This window comes from Rosa chinensis, chromosome 7, assembly GCF_002994745.2.
Source record: "Rosa chinensis cultivar Old Blush chromosome 7, RchiOBHm-V2, whole genome shotgun sequence".
Lineage (NCBI taxonomy): Eukaryota > Viridiplantae > Streptophyta > Magnoliopsida > Rosales > Rosaceae > Rosa > Rosa chinensis.
Window position 1 is genome coordinate 18,344,728 of NC_037094.1, and position 20,529 is coordinate 18,365,256.

Consider the following 20,529-nt stretch of genomic DNA (forward strand, 5'->3'; position numbering starts at 1 on the left):
GGAAGCTGGAATGGTCGGGTTCTCTTCCCTTCAGATTTCGGCCCCTTCGTGGTGTCGGAGATATATCATAAGCTTTCTCTCGACGTCAATGACGTTTCTTTGGTGTTGGTTTGCTGAGATGATGAGCCAATAGAGATTCAAAGAGGATAAGATATTTGAGTTTTCTTGCAAGTTTCCATGTTTTGGTCTATTTGGCAGTTTCTGATCGTAACTTTAGAGAGAAATGTTTGAACTGTTTTGGCACCGAAGAAAGGGAGGTGGAACGTGAATTGATTTGATTTGGGTGTGCTCCGATTTGATTTGGAACCACTGTATGGATAGAGGTGATTAGGAGAGGTGGTGATGCTTGCTAGCATGATGGGGATGATGGATGGACGGTGGAATGGTCAGCACTTGCTTGGAGCGGCGGGCACGCCAACGGTGATTAGGAGAGGTGGTGATGCTCGCCGAAAACTGGAGCTGAGATCAGGGAGGAGGAAAAGAAGGCCGAAGAGCAGAGAGGAGGGAGAGGAAGAAGAGGTAAACAGAAAAGAGAAAGAAATAAATAAAAAAAACAAAACAAAAGAGAGAGAACAAATAAAAAAAAAGAGGAAAAAAGTTTTTTTTTTTTAAAAGAGAAAAAAGAGTTAAAGAAAAAAGTGTAGGAAAAAAAAGAAGAGAAAAGAGGGTTAAAAAAAAAGAGAACAAATAAATAAATAAATAAAAAGAGAAAAGAGAGTTAAAAAAAAAAAGAGAAAAAAGAGTAGGCAAAAAAAAAAGAACAAATTAAAAAAATAGAGAAAAAAAAAGTAGGAATAAAAAAGAACAAATTAAAAAAATAGAGAAAAAAGAGTAAAAAAAAAAAGAACAAACTAAAAAAATAGAGAAAAAAGAGTTTAAAAAAAAGCAAAAAAAAAAGAGTAAATTTTTTTTTGGGTCAGTAAGGGTAAAATAGTCATTTTACTGTTGAAATAGTGTCACGTCAGCAAGATAACAGATTTTTAACGGAAAATTGACGGTAGGGACTTTTTAGATGAAATTGGAAAGTTCAGGGACTTTTTAGGTGAAATTGAAACGTCAAGGACTGAAACGTCGAGACCCTATAAGTATAGGGAGTAAACAGTATTTTGTCCATAAATTAACATGATTCTAATTGTATAAAGTTGTTGACTTCAGTTAGGGTGATTAGCTTTTCTGCACAAAGTGAATTGCACACAGAACCTTGGCCTTTGACTCATGTTTAGTGGTTATTATGTGCCATTTCAATTAGCTTGTTTAGTGACTTAGGAGTTAACGCCTCATCCTATTCTATTAGAAAAGGTTGTAAGATCAATAAAGATAATTTTTAATGAAGTTTAGTGTGGTATAACTAAGGCATTTGTGACAAGGTTCTCTTCTATCATATTCCTGTTCATTTGTTCACACACCCCTTGAATGTTTTCGCAGTTAGACCCTTTTTTTTCGTCTTCTTTCTTTCTTTCTTTCTATAATGCTATTTCTTTCTCAATCTGATACGTGAACCTCATAATTTCTTAACACTTTAGATTTATTATTTATTACTTAATTAAATCTCAACATTGCTGCTAGGATATTCAAGGACAATATATACGATCGTGTGGCATAGCTGGTTTGAAATTGTTTTCTCAACACAAGTAGTAAGTTCCACACCCCCTCCTTCCTCTCTCTTCCTTTTACGTATCAAGAAACTATGGTACATTAATTGAAAAAATATAGTGAGAACATCCTATTGCATGTCTCACTTGTTTCCCATATTCTATATATGCATGATAAATATGTTTATAGATTTTAATTTATGCATGTACCTCAGATAGCATATGTAATTAATTCCACAATGAATAGTTTGCTTAATGAAGAAATTGCTCTCGAATTTTATGCACTTCCATAACTCGTAAGTAGTTGTTGTTTGAATTTTAGATTTTGCTTGCCTACAAATTACATGAATATATGATGCTGGATAAAGGTTGGGTGCGTCTTCACAGGTAAAAACTATTGTACTTAGCTGATATAGAATCTAAAACCTACGATTATAGAACAACATTATTTTCTTCTTTTCTTTTTCTGTTATGTTTGATCATAGAGCTGATCCCGAGTACGAGAAAAGGGGCATGGAATTTTGTTAAAACGGTCACAAGGAACCTGGGAAACCCTGAAATGATCTTATGTCCTTGCATAGATTGTCGCAATGTAGATCATCAGCATGGCAGTATTGTTGTTGAACATTTGGTTACAAGGGGAATGGAGGCCAAGTACAAACAAAGAAAAGATTGGTATGAGCATGGGGAGCAGATAATTAATGGTCATAAAAATGAGGAAGTGGTCAATGATGAGATATATGAGTTATTTAGAGCTGCCCAATTTTTGGATCAAGACTATATCAAGCCTACTGAGTTTGTTAATGAAGATTGTGTTGAGCCCACTGAAGACATACATGATGATGATTTCATAGCAAAACTAGAAGATGCAGAAACTCCTTTGTACCCGAATTGTTCAAACTACAACAAGTTATCAGCCATTGTAGCTTTATATCGACTTAAAACTCAGAGTGGGTGGTCTAATAAGAGTTTTAATGAGCTTCTTGAGACATTGCCAGACATGCTCCCAAAGGACAATGTACTTCAGAAGTCGATGTACTCGGTGAAAAAGTTTCTAAAGACATTTGAAATGGGCTATGAAAAAATTCATGCTTGTGAGAATAATTGTTGTCTATTTAGAAAAGAGTACAAAGACTTGGACAATTGTCCCAAATGTGGTGCCTCAAGATGGAAAAAAAACAAGCGGACCAATGAGATTAAAAGAGGTGTTCCGGTTAAAGTTTTAAGATACTTTCCTATCATTCCAAGACTTAAAAGGATGTTCAGGTCTGAGAAAATGGCTGAAGATTTAGGTGGCATTTCGATAATAAAAGTAATGATGGGAAAATGCGTCACCCTGTTGATTAGGTGACATGGGACTTGGTTAATCATAAATGGGAATCATTTGCAGCTGATCCACGCAATCTTAGACTTGGGCTTTCTACTGATGGTTTCAATCCCTTCTCCATGTTAAGCTCCAAATATAGTTGTTGGCCGGTGATGTTGGTTACATATAACTTGCCTCCTGGATTGTGCCTAAAGAAAGAGAATATTATGCTAACACTATTGATTCCGGGTCCAAAGCAACCTGGAAACGACATAGACATTTATTTACAACCACTTATAGAAGACTTGGAACACTTGTGGCACAATGGAGTGGTGACTTATGATGCTTTTAGTAGAACAACATTCAATCTCAAAGCAATTTTGCTATGGACTATAAGTGATTTTCCAGCGTATGGAAACCTTGCAGGATGTTGCACAAAGGGAAAAATGGCATGTCCTCTTTGTGGAAAGAATACACATCATAGATGGTTAACTCATGGTAGAAAATTTGCATACATGGACCATAGGAAATTTCTCTCACTTGCACATTCATATCGGGGAAAAAAGGCCTGGTTTGACAACAATGTGGAACATGGAAGGAAGCTAAGAATCTTCACAGGTCGGAATATTTCAGTTGCTCTTAGAAATTTTCCAAATGATTTTGGAAAAGGTAGTAACAAAAAAAGAAAAAGGAATGACAATGCTGATCCATATTATCATGTGAAGACAATGATGATGTTAATGATGACTATGATGATCAGGAGGAGCTATCAAGGTGGAAGAAAAGGTCAATCTTTTTTAATTTACCATATTGGTAGGTTAGTGTTTATGTCTTAAATGCATTTTTTTTTCTGAATTAGTTGCAGAGTATCAAATGATAATTACTGACAATAAACTTAATGCTTTTGTAGGAACTTCCATTACGTCATAACCTAGACATAATGCATGTAGAGAAAAATGTTTGTGAAAGCATAATAGGCACAATGTTGCATTGTGCTAAGTCAAAAGATGGACTTAATGCTCACAAGGATTTACAAGATATGCAAATTCGGGAGGATCTACATCCTCAACCTCGTGGAAGTAGAACATACCTTCCTCCAGCTCCATGGACATTCTCAAGGTCAGAAAAAAAGAGATTATGCAGGAGATTGTATGACTTCAAGGGACCTGATGGGTATTGCTCAAACATTGGGAAGTGTGTATGTTTGGAGGAATGCAAAGTTATTGGCCTCAAGTCCCATGATTATCATGTTCTAATGCAACAGCTGTTTCCGGTTGCTTTAAGAGGATTGATTTCGAAAGGGCCTAGAAAAGCAATACTTCGGTTATGTGATTTCTTCAACAAGCTATGTCAGCGTGTTATAGATAGAGAAAAAATAGCAATCTTGGAGGAAGAGATCATTGAAACTTTGTGCATGCTCGAAAGGTTCTTTCCACCTTCTTTTTTTGATATTATTGTGCACTTAACGGTTCATCTTGGAAGAGAAGCCCGACTATGTGGTCCTGTTCATTTTCGTTGGATGTATCCCTTTGAGAGGTACGAAATATTTTCTAAAAAAAAAAAAAAACTGAATAGTTTGTAGTTGATGCATTACCAACACTACTGTTGTATTGTTTATTTTCAGATATATGAAAACACTAAAAGACTACGTCCGGAACCCTGCAAGACCAGAGGGGTGTATTGCTGAATCATATCTTGCAGAAGAGTGCATGAGGTTTTGTAGTGAGTTTCTGAAAAAAACAATACACGTGGAGGAAAAACAAGTTCGCAATGATGATTTTGGCAATGAAGTGATTCTCGAAGGTCATCCAATTTCTGGAGCCACATCGATCACATTAAGTGATAGAGAGAAGAAAATTGCACATCTTGCTGTGTTAATGAATACAGTTGTGGTGGATCCATATTTAGAGTAAGTAAAATTACATTTTATATTATTCCAGTGTTTCAGTATGTTTAGATATCAATTGGAAGTACTGATTTAGTTTTCTACTACTAGCATACACTTGGAGGAGTTACAAGAGTCAAACAAACACCTTAGAAATGATGCAACCTTACTTTGGAATAGACATACTGAAAAATTTGTAGAATGGATAAAAAAGAAGGTTAGGTGAACTGTTCCCTGCCTTATTTTTATTAATTTTCATTTTCTTAGTAGCTCTACTTAATTAAAATAATTCATATCTTTTTACACTGTAAACAGGTTCCTATTGATTCAAATAATCACTCGGAGACATTAAAATGGATTGCATATGGTCCACGGAGTAGTGCGTTGTCTTTTACTGGGTATATTGTCAACGGGCAGCGGTTTCACACAAAAAATATTGACAGAGAAACGCAAAACAGTGGGGTGACTTATGATGCAACTAGCATGTGTAGGGCAAGCGCAAAAGATACTGCATAAGTGCCTGATTTGGTTACTTACTATGGAATGTTGACAGATATAATATTACTAGACTATCACGTATTCTATGTTCCGGTCTTTAGGTGTCAATGGGCAAAGAAAGGTAATGGCGTTAAGGTTGAAGATGGATTTACCCTTGTGAACCTTCACCAAAGTCAAGTATCATTTGCGAGAGATCCATACATCCTAGCATCTCAAGCAAAACAAGTCTTTTATTCAAGAGAAGATGATTCCTCTAATTGGTATGTTGTATTGAAGGCACCACCAAGAGGTTACCATGAGCTACAGGTCGACGATGAAAATGCAGATGTAGCCTCAATGCCACCAGAAATTGACATGGATATTGACGAGTCTAGTGATGAAATTAGATATGTTAAGGCGGATTGTGAAGTCATATTTGTGTAAAGGCATAGTAGTGACGAAGTTATCATGATCTGGGTTATTTTTTGGTTCAAGAGTGATTGATTTAGCTTGCATTTTGGCTGAATTTAGTAGTGACAAAGTTAGTAACATGTGTCATGAATTTGCTGTGCTTTTTTTATAGAACTTACTATGCTTGTCTCTTTAATATATTATATGCCTAATTTTAAGTTAATGAATATATACTTACAGTTATTTTTTCTTTTTTTTGAACAGGTGAATAACAATGGCTGGTGATGCAAAGATGAGAAGTTCTCATAAGAGGAAACATACTCGGGAAGCCACACAAGCATCAAAGGTTTCTCATGTAGGGGATAAGAATATACAAGTTAGTCCAGAACTATGTCAAGATACATTAAAACCATGTGATGAGAGTCCAGAACCTAACATCCAACACCACTCACCTTCCACAAAAGAAGTGGTACAAGAAGATGCACCACCGTCACAAGATTTAGCTGTAGACCCGAGAGGACTTAAGAAAACTAGGGGTCCAACGAAAATGAAAGATATTGCTGTGGAGCCTGTAAGTCGAATTCATGTTGAATTTACTGATAAAGGTGAACCATGTGGTGAGAGCTCAGCTAGTTTGTCTTCTTATTTAGGCCCACTTGTACGAGAACACGTACCTGTAACACTCTACGATTAGAAGAAGCTTGGTGATGACATAAAAGTAGTTTTGTGGAAATAAATTCAGGTATTATGTTCCATTACTCTAGCCTCACTCTGACATACAAGTTATTCATACTAGCATTTTATAATTTTGTTATATTGCTGCATTACTTTGCTAATACTTTCTAAAATATTAGGTCGGTGATCTCTATTATAAATGATAAGTTTGGCTATTTCATACAAATTACCTCTAGCTTTCTTTATTTCTTTTATTAAAATGTCTTCTAGCTAATTGTATATAATCTTCAGGCAAGATTTGACTTGGAGGAGGAATGGCAGAAGGTTGTCGTATTTAAATCGATGGGATGTATATGGAGGGCCTCAAAGTCAAGGTTAGTGAGCCAAATACAGGAGGCCAAAAACAAAGGAGAAAAACTTCTACTCCAACCTAGGAACATTCAAAGTAGAGTAGAGTGGAAAAGGTTCATCCGTGCAAAAACTAGTCCAGCATTAGGGTACTCGGTGAAAAAGTCCTACAGCAGCTATTTCCTTGTGAAAGATTGTACAGTTATAATCATGCAAAAATAAAATGATTTCAGGCTGTCAGTGATAAGTATAAGGCAATTAGGCGCAAGCAAATCCCACACACATGTAGCCGAAAAGGAATGGCTCGATTGGCAGAAGATATGGTGATACATATATATGCATTTTTATGTTGCAGTTGACATATTTTAGAGCTCCAATGACTAATCTCTCATAACCTGAAATAAATTTATCTTCTTTCTTATAGAAAAGGAATAGTGCCGACCCTTCTTCTGTATCTAGAGTTAAAGTTTGGATTAGATCACGTACTAGAAAGGATGGTAAACCAGTAAACACTGAAGTTTCTAAAACTATAGTAAGGGCATGCATTATGTATCTAGAGTTTTGTGTAAATTTATTAACCAATTAAATGTTTTGGGTTTCTAACAATTGATATTATTTATATGTTCAATTATTTAGGAGAGGGTAAATGTAGTTGAAAGTGATTTGCCATCATCCTCAACAACTAATGTGAGAGAAGATGCTCTGTCTAAAGTCTTAGGACACGATAAACCTGGACGACTAAGAGGAATGGGAAGAGGAATGACCATCAGCAAATTGGCATTCTTTCAGACTAAGGACAAGCATGTGGCTAAGATGCAAGAGCAACAAATTAACATGCAAGACAGGATAAATCATTTGGAGAACTTGGTCAATAAATTAATTAGTGAAAAATAAGGTAAGCTTTGTTTATGTTATGATTAGTGAAAAGGAAAAATTCTAGCTATTGCTTGAAACTTTTTATTAATTGTAACCAAACTTGTTCTATTGTTAGATTCAACAAAGTGAGAAAGAGGAGAAAACATCTCCAGTGGTAAAGTTATTTTCGTTGCATCTTTGAACTAAATGTGGCATTAAATATTCAACCAAAACTTATATCAATTATAGTGTTTGTCATTCGTAAATTGCAGAGCGTCAACACCAACTCATTGAATAAGTGCAAGCTACTAGATTGGAGTGGAACAGAGGACATTGTTGCTGAAGGTCGTTGGGTTTCAAGTGATCCAGAAGAGTCTGTCAATGAAATTCCCTTGGGACCTAATGCAATGAAAGTCTTGGTTGATATCTCAAATAAACCAGATGCTTTTCTTTGGAGGCCTACATCTAATATGTTTTGTTTTCAATATGCTCAAGGTAAAACAAGAGCATGGCCTGCTGACAGAGTTATTTTTCAAATGGATCAGCAGTCTGACGAACAAGACAATTTATCTATGCCTTCGGTAAAATATTCATATCCTCTTTTTTTTTTTCTTAAGTTGTTGTATCCTTTATTATATAACTAGTATGTCGTGACTCTTGTATATTCATTGTTGATAGAGTTTGTACAGCAACTCAAGGAACAAGTGCAAATTATTTGATTGGACTGGAAAAGATGAAACTATTGCAGAAGGAAGTTGGCATTCAAGTGATCCAAAAGCGTTAGTAAATGGTATTCCTCTTGGACCTAATGGCATGATAGTTTGGGTAGATATTCCAAAGAATCATGAAGCGTTTTTATGGAGGCCTACAATAGATATGAAATGCATTGAAGATGCCGTGAATTCTGCTATAGTATGGCCTGCTAACAAAGTTGTTTTGGAAAAGATATCAGAAAGTTAAGATGGTGAAATTGCATCCTCTCCTTCGGTAATAATTGTTTTTTTTTTCGTATATTGTTAATTATCATTGCTGAACATTGTGTGTGGATCTTGTCCTCAACTCAATATATTTTTTCTTGATAAACTTGGTAGAGTGTCAACTCCAAATCAAAGAAAAGGTGCAAGTTGTTGGATGTTAGTGGATCGGGATAAATAGTTGCTGAAGGATGTTGGTCCTTAAGTGATCCAGATCAGGTTGTTCATTTTGTTCCCTTATTGGGGCCTAATGCTATGAGAGTTTGGGTAGATACACCGAAAGTACCAACTGCATCCCTTTGGAGGCCATCATCTGAGCTGGAAATTATTGAAGATGCTATTGGTACTCCAATAGCATGGCCAGCTGACAAAGTGGTTTTCTTTTAGAGCTCCAGTATGCATTTAAACTCTTATGTTTATATTTCTTCCCAAATAATTTGTTAACATTGACAAAATTTCTCTAGCTAGTTGGTTCTCAGTAAGTTGTAGGAAACTAAGTTAATGAAGAATGACTACTTGTTTGATTGCCTTTGCTTTTTATTTCTTATTTTGTGACAGTTCAGAGATGCTAAGAGAGCTATATATGAAGGTTAGAAGCTACTAATGGACTGATGTGGTCATGAATGATAGGAATTGCGCATAAGTACTTTTTGATTGAGACATTGTAGTACTTGTTTATCTTTTCCTTGGATTAATTATGCAAACTGATCGATTGCTAGCTTTTGAGACAATTTTATTGAATTGTATTTGAAATTCATGTATGAAGTTTGAGTATTGATGAGACGATTGACATTTATTTTTGTATCATCTTCATGCTTTATATGAAATTTTGTACTAGCTAGCTATAAATTAATGTCTAGACAATGACAACGTTTCTTAAATGCTATGAAACAGGATATGTAAATGTGTTATGAATTTTCATTTGATAGCACTAGATAAGTGCTATAGAAAACTGAACAATAGCGTTTACTATCACCAAAAGAGGTCAATTTATAGCACTTGAGAAATGCTATGGAAACCAAGACAATAGCATTTGTTAAATGCTATGATAGGTCAAACTACAGCGCTTAGAAAATGCTATTATTAACTCGACAGTAGCATTTTTCAAACGCTTCTAGAGGTCAAGCAATAGCGCTTCAAAAAAGCTATCAATATAAGACGTATTATAGCGTTTCCGGAAATGCTATGACTGACCCTGTACCTATTATAGCTCAGGCAGACATAGCGTTTACTAAAACGCTATTGAATCCTACCATAGTGTTTTTCAAACGCTATAGATGAAAATCTATGGTGTAGTGATTGTTAAAGGAAAAACACATTATGTGCCTTCGTCAAAGCGACTGACGGAGAGGGAATCAAGGAATCAGTGATTAACTTCAATAAGCACAATTACAGATCAATTAGCGTTTAATGTCATCATTGTAATTGTTCTTTCCATTGTAATTCTCTCCCTATATAAAGGGGCTATGAAATGAAATGAGTAGACCAATTCCAATTCATTTTTACTTTAACACGTTATCAGCACGCTCAGAGCCAATAGCCAAAGATAAAAAAAAATCCTATTTTTCTAGTTTTCTTTCTATCGAAAAGAAAAAAAAAAACCCTAGAAGAAAAAAATATTTTCTTCTTTTTCTGCCGCCACCAACAACCAAAAAAAAAAAAAAATCTCTTCTTCCCCGGCGGCCCTTCCCACCCTATCCCGCTACAGATCTCTTCTGATCCCGCCTACAACAGTACTGCTCTCTACCGGCATCCAGAGCACGTCCTCGCAGGCCAGACTGGCCTCCGGCAACCTATCCTTGTGCCTGCATCCCTGTGCGGCCCCCCTCACCTTACCGGCCTCTCACTTGCAAGCACAGCTCCTTCCTACCTGCAGATTGGCCTTAATCACATTCACAAGGATTGGCCTTAATCACATTCACGTCCAGTCGGCAAACCTGCACCTGCAGCCCATCCCAGCAGCTCACCAATCCCGCCTAACTGCTGCCTTACCTAGCCACTGCCTCGCCTAGCCGCGGCTTTCTTCGACCTAGCCTCCACGCCCACAGCAGCTGCCCTGCCAAAAAAATAAAAAAAAAGAGGGACAGAGAACAGGCGAAAAAGAGAGAGAGAGAGAGAAAGAGGAAAAAAAAAAGAGAAAAGAAAAAAAAAACAGAAAAAAGGACGACTGGGCCAAAGTAAAGACCCGGCCCAAATTAACAAAAAAAAAGGCCGTGCGGCCCAAAAAGAAAAAGGAAATAACAAAACAAAGAAAAGACATAAGAGGCCCAAAGAACTGAAGGCCCAGAAAAAAGAAAAAAAGGGCCGTGTCCCACTATTGTGACCTGGACCAGACGAAAAAAAGCAGGCCTCACTGGTGATCAGCCCAACAAGAAGAAAAAGAAAAAAAAAGGAAGAAGACCCCGGCCCACTGCTGAAAACAAAAACAATCGCTACGCACGCCTGCATCAACACGCGCGTGCGTTAGGAATGTTTTATTTTCTCGCAACCAAGTATGTTCTCTTTTATTTATTTTCATACTATGGTATATTTTCATTATTTATAATTAGAATTTTTGAGCATGTTTAGTTAGATAATTTTGATCTTTTTAAGCATGTTTTCTTATTTATGTTTTACATAATTATGTTTAAGCATATTTTAATTATGCTATAGTTTATACTTTATTTTTGAACATGCGATATATATCTTGTTGTATATTATTATGCAATTGTGAGCATGTTTTGTGAATTTTATTTACTCTTATATAGTTATTCCTAAGCATGCCTTTATATTATGCTATTCTTTATATTTTATTTTACGAATGTTATATTATTGCTATTATTATGTGTAACATATATTTTGGTATATATTTGTAAAATTTGAGCATGTCATGCAATTTATTTTAATATATGCTATGTTTTTATTATTTATTACGTGCTATGATTATTACTTGTTTAGAATGCTATACAAAAAGAATTGCGTTTTGCCATGATAATGAAAGTTCATGCGCATTATTAATACACACTTACTGTGATGAAGTATTGTCACATAGCATCGAAAAAAAATGTGACCATTACAAATCTTGGTCTTGAAATCTAATTCACATTTTTGGAAAATAATTTACGTGGATGTCATTATGACTGCGTAATTTATATCTTCTCTCTTGTTTATGTAGATGGCTAATCCAACTCGACCTGAATTTGACATCTTGGACTCAGAAGGACTTGAGTACCACTGTTGGGTTTTCGATGTAGAAACTGCCTTTGTGGCAAAAGACTACACTGCCACCATTACCGACCCCAAAGATGATGAACCATCTAATAAGGTGAAAGCAAATGCCTTAATATTTCTGAGGCGCATATTGATACTAGCCTACGCTGGGAATACCTACAGTTGAAGACACCCAAAGAATTGTGAGATGCCCTTAAGGGACGTTTTGGGAACATTCATGACATTTTGCTCCCAGAACTGGCCGTTCAGTGGAATGAAATCTGCTTGCTTGACTACAAAAGGGTCAATGACTTGAACAAGGACATGTTGCGCCTTAAGGCACGTCTCAATTTCTGTGGAAGGGAAATCACAGAAGATGATATGATCTACAAGACTCTTACCACCTTTCCTACTTCAACATTTATACTAGCGAACCAGTATAAGTTGGAGTATGACAACAAAAGAATCACAACTTTCAATAAGTTAATAAGCCTATTGCAAGTCGCTGAGAGACATAATGAGATTCTCTTGAACAACAATGCCAGGCCCACTAGGACAACGAAAATTCCCGAGGCTAATTATGAAAAAATGAAGGGTGGAAAGAACTCAAATGCAAAGGGGTTTAGACTTGCTAATCCTACCCACGTGACAACCATGCACTACGTGGAAAGGGACATGGGGATCATGGAAACAAGATGCAAAAGGAAAGAGTTGACAATGAACCATGCTATAGGTGTGGATTCATTGGGCATTGGTACAAGAAATGCTAAGCAAACAACAGAGTAGCAGCCAATTATAAGAGGAATAGAGAGTCTAAAGAACAAGAGGCTCACTATATGGAAGAAGGAGGTCATGGCCTAGACGTTAACCTTACAATTGCAGACTTCAATGGCAAAGAGGAACTTGCTAAGTCAATGGATGCTCTCAATCTTGACAGATCTGTTTTATTTTCCAAAGACAGATGTGAAGGCATAATGCCTCATTTTTAATTAGACTATTGCTTGGTCTTAAAGTTTATTTTCAATCATGGATTGATGAATAAGATTTCTGAATAAAACCTTGATTTGATTGTCTTTGGCTTATTAATAAATTTTGAATTTTATTCTGAAGCACTGAATTTATTCAAATTTATTTACTATACACATATTTACATGGTTCGAAATTGCACTATAAAGATGTAAAGCAATACATCTAGAAAAAGAACAAATTATTTGGATGAAAAGATTATCATTCTACATAAATACAAATACTCTAAAGAATATGAGATACGCTCTGTATGCACCAAGAGCTAATCGAACCTTGTTAAGTTTCAAAGTTATTTGTGCCAACGGTTATCCAGTAGAAACACACTGTGAGAATGGAACTGAATACCTTGATATTAACTCTAATGAATGCGGAAGGAAACGCATTTTAGAGAAACTTATGAGTCAATCTAGTGGACTGTACCTCACTACGATTCGGACCAACAATGAAATGTGGGACACTGACTCATACAGGCTTTGGCATGACCGCCTAGGGCACCACGGTCGTGACATGATGATCCGTATTTTAAAAAACTCATATGGACATCCCTTCTTTCAAGTGAAAAATAAAATGGGACAAAAATCCTTCACACTGCACGGTGTCTGTTCTAGTACTGCTCAAATGCAGTCATTGCCTTCTGAAGTACCAGAAGCACTACCACTCTCCCATTATGCCTCATTGACTATTTCAAAGGCACATCACTCGTTTTGCAAAGCCTGCTCTTTAGCAAAAACAGGATCAAGACCTTCCTATGCTAAAGATATAAAATAAAACATTCCATTCTTACAAAGGATACAAGGAGATATCTGTGGACCTATCCATCCAGAATGCGAACCATTTTAAGTACTTTATGGTTCTGGTGGATACTTCGACACACTGGTCATATGTCGCTTTATTGTCCACAAGAAATACTGCAAAACTCCTAGCACAGATTATACGTTTAAGGGCTCACCACCCTGATAACCCTATCAAGTCTATAAGACTTGATAATGCTAGAGAGTTTACATCAAAAGCATTTGATGATTATTGCATGTTTATTGGATCGATGTGGAGCATCATGTACCCCATGTGCATACACAAAATGGTCTCGCAGAAGCCACAATCGAAAGGCTACAGATGGTGGCTAGGGCATTGGTTATGCGCACCAACCTGCCTACATCTGCATGGGGTTGTGCAATATTGCACGCAGCTTTACTTATTCGTTTAAGATTCACTACTAGCCAACCATTTTTTGCGTACTAGTTGGTAACTGGATATGAGCCTGACATTTCACACTTACGCATATTTGGTTGCGCAGTATATGTGCCTATTGCGCCCCCACAGCGCACTAAATTGGGTCCTCACAGACGATTAAGTATTTATGTTGGATACGAATCTCTAACGATTATCCGCTATTTGGAACCCTTGACAGGCGATCTCTTTACCGCTAGATTTGAGGATTGTCACTTTGATGAGACAGTCTTCCCGTCGTTAGGGGGAGATAGGAAAAAGGATTTTCCAAGGGAACGACAGGAATTGTCCTAGTTTGTCCCCACTCTGTCTCATTTTGATCCTCGCACTTCACAATGTGAAAGTGAAGTGAAAAGAATAATCGATCTTTAGAACGTAGCAGATTCGATGCTGATGCATTTACTGATATCGTAAAAGTGACGAGATCACATATACCAACTGCAAATGTGCCTGCAAGGTTAGAAGTCCCCAACAAGGGGCACGGTGCCACAGATAAAGGCACTGCAACCGCACTTAGTAGAGGTGTGGTTGAGGCCGTGGCTCCCCAAGGAAGAGGGGAAGGTCACTTGGTTCGATTGACACTCACCCAAGGAAGAAAAGAGTGAGTAAGGCACAAACCAATCATCAATGCATAGAATCCCTCTCATAAGATTGTCTCTGATTATAGTCATGTCCATGAATCAATACTGGATGACGCTCTGATGTTTAAAATGATTCCAGAGAACAAAGAAATCTCAGAGGATTATGAGAGTGCATATGAGTTGATAGAAAGATCTTCCATACACATTGATGATATATAATGTTGCTTAAGGGATCACAGAGCAAGATGATATCGAACTACGCTCTGTTGTAAAATGTCAACAAAGAGCAGATTGGTCTAAATGGAATGAAACAATCCTGGCAGAATTAGATTTTTTGACAAAAAGACAGGCATTTGGTCCGGTAGTGCTAACCCCACATAGTGTAAAGCCTGTAGGATATAAATGAGTCTATGTCAGAAAGCGTAATGAGAAGAATGAAGTCCTGAGGTACAAGGCTCGCCTTGTGGCGCAAGGTTTCTCACAACACCCTGGAATTGACTACGAGGAGACATATTCTCCCTTAATGGAAGTAATAACGTTCCGCTACTCAGTTAGCTTAGTAATTTCCAAAGGAATGGAAATGCAGCTCATGGATGTGGTTACTGCATATCTCTATGGGGATCTAAATTCAGAGATATATCTGAAAAGTGCCTGATGGCCTTACATTACTCAAGTCAAGTGACTCTAAACCACAGAGTGCGTGCAATTAAGTTGAAACGCTCACTTTACAGATTGAAACAATCCGGGCGGTGTGGTATACCCGTCTACGTGACTACTTGATTGGGAAGGGATACAAGGATGATTAATTATGCCCATGCGTATTCATAAAGAAAACAAGTTCCGGATTTGCAATTGTAGCAGTATATGTCGATGATATGAACATAATAGGTACTCTTGATGAAATAAGAGAAACCGCAAGCTACTTGAAATCCGAATTTGAGATGAAGGATCTTGGGAAAACTCGATTCTATCTAGGCCTTGAACTAGAACACTGAGTTTGTGGAATACTAATCCATCAGTCTGCATATGTCCAAAAGTCAGGCGATATAACATGGACAAAGCACATCCTGCTAGCACTCCCATGATCGGTCGAAGCTTGGATGTAAAGAAAGATCCATTTCGTCCAAAGGAAGATGACGAAGAGGTCCCTACAGAGAGACAAGAGGGACCGCATATGGAACTACAATCCCTAAAGAAAATGTGATGGCGAAAACGCCACTCACTACACTGAAACACCAAATGACGTTTTGGTTGGTTTTGCTGATACTGGCACTATACCACAAAGTTAAACAGACGACAGTTAATGAACTGTCGTCTGAATGAAAAAGCTGCTGTTGTCTGGTAGCCTGTCGTCTGATTGACCTCATTCAGACGACAGTTAAAAACCATTGTCTGTTCAAAATTCACACAACATATATAGCTAAGTATGTGTCGTCTGAATATTTCCAAATTAAAATAATTAGGTTTAACTGTTGTCTGTTACAAACTCACACGACAGTTCATTTATTAACTGTTGAGAAAAGCTATATTACCTCAACAGTTTTAGGAAAACTGTGTTATGTGTGATGAATCTCAGACAACAGCAACACAACTACATGATGTCTGAAATGAATTTCACACCACACAGTTATAATGACACTGTTGTCTGAAATGAATCTCCAACAACTGTCATTGTTGTTTTAGTTGTGTCTTATGGAGATCACACAACATTAATTTGTTATTTCTGTTGTCTGAAATGAATCTTAGTCAACATATTATTGTTATATCTGTTGTCTGATTTCAATTTCAGACGACAATAACTTTGTTATACATGTTATCAGAATGGAGATCACACAACATCAATTTGTTATTTCTGTCGTCTGAAATGAATCTTAGTCAACATATTATTGTTATATCTGTTGTCTGATTTGAATATCAGAACTTTACTATACATGTTACCAGAATGGAGATCACATGACATCAATTTGTTATTTCTGTTGTCTGAAATGAAGTTTAGACAACATGTATTATTTGCTGTTTTTAGATGTGTTGTATGAGTGGATCTCATACAATGGTTTTGTGAACCCTTCAGTTGTGTGATACGTTTGAAAACTACAGTTATTTGACCTATATATGTTGTCTGAATTAACTTTGCACAATTGTTGCAAATATGAACATTCAAAAGTCTGTTCGTCTCCAATGAAGTTACTTTACTCGAATATTCGGGGCATAGGTAACAGTGACTCACGCTCTGAATTATCTAACATCTATCGTATTCATACACCGGACTTGGTCTATATCTATGAACCTATGGTTTCTTTTGCTTCTGTACCTGTGTCTTATTGGGTTTCGTTAAATCTTAACTTGATTTCTTTTAATTCCCGGGTTGAGTCAGCCCCGAATATTTGGCTGCTTGGCAAGGGACATATTGACTACTCTGTGATTTCTATGTCAGCTCAACAAGTTACAATCCAAGCTACCTTTGAAGGGGTGTTGTCCCAGTTTACTTTGGTGTATGCTGCTACAACGACTTTAGGCCGTAAATCCCTATGGCAGGAGCTGTTGGCTCTTCATCAAACTACTATTGTACCTTGGATGGTAATCGGTGATTTTAATTCTATTTTAGGAGCTCATGAGTCGACAGGAGGAGGTTTGCCTAATCGCATTTCTTGTGAGGATTTTCGCAGTGTCACAGAATTATGTGGTCTCACTCACTTGGACACTGTAGGTTCTTTTTTCACTTGGTCAAGAACTTGGTTCAATGGTCGGTTGGAACGCAGGCTTGACCGGTCTTTATGTGATGATCAGTGGTTAAGCTCTTGGTCTTTCTCTTCATGTACAGCTCTGCCAAGGGTGGTGTCTGATCATAATTGTCTCATCTTTTCACCTACCAACACACTTTCGGATGGTCCCAAGCCTTTTCGATTTCAGTCTATGTGGACCCTTCATCACACTTTTAAAGAGCTTGTGGCAAATTGTTGGAAACATACTAAAGTTTGTGGTTGTCCTATGTTTGTTACAGTGCAAAAATTAAAAGCTTTAAAGGCTTCCTTACGGATGTGGAATAAACAAGTCTTTGGGGATGTTCATCGTAATCTTCAAGGTGCTCGTCTTGCTCTTTCTGATATTCAACATGAAATTGCCACATCTGGTATTACTTTACAACTGTATGAGATGGAGGTTGCTGCTGAACAAGCTGTTCTGGAAGCTATGCGGCATCAGGTGTCAAGTGGTTAACTGAAGGTGATAGGTGCACTTCATTTTTTCATGCTTATGCTCAAGTTAAGCGTACTAGATCTCACATTAATACTTTAATGGATGGGGATGACGTACTCACTGATTCAGCTGCTGTCTCTAGTCACATAGTGCAATTCTACAGGTCTTTGTACAATTCTGGTGCTTCAAGTGTCAGTTCATTCACTATTTGTGAGGTTATTCCTTCCTTGGTTTCTGATGATGAAAATATCTCTTTAACAAAATTGCCTTCCATGGAAGAAATTCGGGATGCAGTCTTCTCTACGGACCCGTCAAGTGCGCCTGGGCCGGATGGTTTTCCAGGCTTCTTCTTTCAGCACTGTTGGGATATTGTTGGGGAGGATGTTGTTGCTTTTGTGCAATATTTCTTTCATCATAACTGGTTGCTTCCCAATGTGAATTCAAATTTTATAGTTCTTATTCCCAAGGTTGATGGAGCTAACACAATTTCTCAATATCGGCCAATTGCTTTAGCTAATTTTCTTTTTAAGATTATTCCGAAGATTCTAGCAATGCGGCTGGCTCCAATAGTTTCTAGGATTATTTCTCCTGAACAATCGGCTTTCATTAAGGGACGCTGAATCTCTGACTGCATTGGTATGGTCTCTGAGGGGTTCAATCTTCTTGAGAAAAAGATACGTGGTGGGAATGTTGGGATAAAGGTTGATATTGCTAAAGCTTTTGACACTCTCAGTTGGCCTTTTCTTTTCCAAGTGCTTCATGAGTTTGGTTTCTCTCAGTCTTTTGTGGATTGGGTCCGAACAATATTGCACTCTGCTCGGCTTTCTGTGCTTATTATTGGGTCTCCTCATGGTTTTTTCTCTTGTGATCGTGGTGTTCGTCAGGGGGATCCTCTTTCTCCTATTCTTTTTTGTTTAGCGGAAGAGGTTTTAAGCCGGGGGCTTGCCAACTTGTTTTCTGCTGGCGTATTCGTTCTATTTCTACTCCAAGGGGTTGCTCTCCAATTTCTCATGTCCTCTATGCAGATGACCTATTTATTTTTTGCAGAGGTGATGTCTCTTCTCTTCGTTGTCTCCAACAGTTTCTTACTCTTTACGGTGAAGCATCAGGGCAACTAATTAATAAGAACAAGAGCACTTTCTACTTGGGTACTCCTTATCTGCATCGTCAGCGTTACTTCAAGCGGTTATTGGGGTTCAAGAGAGGTGTGACCCCATTCACCTATTTGGGAGTACCAATTTTTCGTGGTAAGCCTCGACGTATTCATCTCCAAGCCTTTGCTGATAAGGCTAAATCTAAGCTTGTTGGTTGGAAAGGAAAGCTTTTATCTATGGCAGGCAGGGTACAACTTGTTCAATCAGTGTTTCAAAGCATGCTTCTTCATACTTTCACAGTGTATATTTGGCCTTCCTCTCTTATAAAGCATTTGGCTGTCTGTGCTCGGAATTTTATTTGGTCTGGAGACCTGGCGATACGAAAGATGGTTACTGTACCTTGGAGTTAGGTTTGTACTCCTAAGATTGAGGGGGGGGCTCGACTTACGGGACCCTAAGGCTCTTAACCAAGCAGCGCTTCTTCGGTTTAGCTGGGGAACTCTCACCTCAGCCTCTCCTTGGGGTCTCTTTGCTCGGCGCCGTTTTTTCGTTTCGCGGTTTATGAGATTAAAGTTTTTTACTTCCTCAATCTGGCATGGTTTGAAAGTTTCTCTCCCTTTAATATATCAGAACTCCAGATGGCTTATTGGCAATGGTTCTATGGTGAATTTCTGGTCGGATAAATGGTTGGATGTTCCAATCTTAGAGGAGTTGCAACGTGTTTCACTTTCTCCGCAACTGCATGCTCTTGTCTCTGACTTTATTGCTAACCAGCAATGGTCCTTGCCAGCTCGGTTTTACTCTCTGTATCCACATATTGCACAAAAGATCCACAACATTACTCTTCCCCTCCAAGCTGAAAGTGATTGCCTCATTTGGGAACACTCCAGTTCTGGGGTCCCTTCTTTTTCTGATGGTTATGAGTTGGTTCGTCAGAAGTCCAATAAAAAAAGTTGGGCTACTAGCATTTGGAATTCTTTTATTCCTCCCCGGTATTCCTTATTAGCTTGGAGGATTTTCTATGATAGGTTACCCACGGATTTGCAGCTCCAGCGTCATGGGGTTACCCTTGTTTCGAAATGTCCCTTATGCTCTTTGGGGTGTGTGGAAGATTCAGTGCATCTCTTTTTCAGTTGCTCATTTGCTCAACATATTTGGCAGTGGTTAGCTTGTTGTTTTGGCACTTCTTTGCCTTCTCAAGGGTCGCTTGACTACTTCTGGACTGCTTTTATTGGTAAGAGATTCTCTTCTCAATTAGCTAATGTTTGGTTAGCAGCGGGTCTTTTTACTCTGATGCAGATTTGGAAGGTGCGGAACAAGCTGGTCTTTGATAATAAGCAGCCCTCTCTCTGGCGTGTTCTTTGTTCAATTAAATCTTGGGTTCGTTTTGAGGCACCCTACTTTCCAGGTAGTTCGAAAGGATTACTGGATGTAAATATTCTTAAGGAATTTGGAGTTCAGCCCATTATTCAACAGGTGCACATCCCTCGTATGGTTAGGTGGCTTTCTCCGACTCATTCCTGGATTAAGCTCAACACTGATGGCCTTGCTAAAGGGAATCCTGGGGCAGCGGCATGTGGTGGCATATTTAGAATTTCTGGTAGGCGTTATGTTGGAGGCTACTGTCAGAACTTGGGTTTCCAGAATGCTTTTTATTCGGAGTTAATGGCAGTGATTATTGGAGTGGAGTTTGC